Below are 747 nucleotides of genomic sequence, written 5' to 3'. Positions count from 1 at the left end.
AAGACTAATGGAGTAGATCCTGAAGTCTACAGGCTCATGCTTTTCCCTTTTGCTGTAAGAGACAGAGCTAGAGTGTGGTTGGACTCTCAACCCAAAGACAACCTGAACTCTTGGGATAAGCTGGTCACGGCTTTCTTAGCCAAGTTCTTTCCTCCTCAAAAGCTGAGCAAGCTTAGAGCTGATGTTCAAACCTTCAGACAAAAAGAAGGTGAATCCCTCTATGAAGCTTGGGAAAGATACAAACAGTTGACCAAAAAGTGTCCTTCTGACATGCTTTCAGAATGGACCATCCTGGATATATTCTATGATGGTCTGTCTGAGTTATCAAAGATGTCATTGGATACTTCTGCAGGTGGATCCATTCACCTAAAGAAAACACCTGCAGAAGCTCAAGAACTCATTGACATGGTTGCTAATAACCAGTTCATGTACACTTCTGAGAGGAATCATGTGAGTAATGGGACGCCTATAAAGAAGGGAGTTCTTGAAATTGATACTCTGAATGCCATATTGGCTCAGAATAAAATATTGACTCAGTAAGTCAATATGATTTCCCAGAGTCTGAATGGAATGCAAGCTGCATCCAACAGTACTAAAGAGGCATCTTCTGAAGAAGAAGAAGCTTATGATCCTGAGAACCCTGCAATAGCAGAGGTGAATTACTTAGGTGAACCTTATGGAAACACCTATAATCCATCATGGAGAAATCACCCAAATCTCTCATGGAAAGATCAACAAAAGCCTCAA

The sequence above is a fragment of the Arachis ipaensis genome, chromosome B09, assembly GCF_000816755.2.
Source record: "Arachis ipaensis cultivar K30076 chromosome B09, Araip1.1, whole genome shotgun sequence".
Classification (NCBI taxonomy): domain Eukaryota; kingdom Viridiplantae; phylum Streptophyta; class Magnoliopsida; order Fabales; family Fabaceae; genus Arachis; species Arachis ipaensis.
This window is presented reverse-complemented; position numbering follows the sequence as displayed.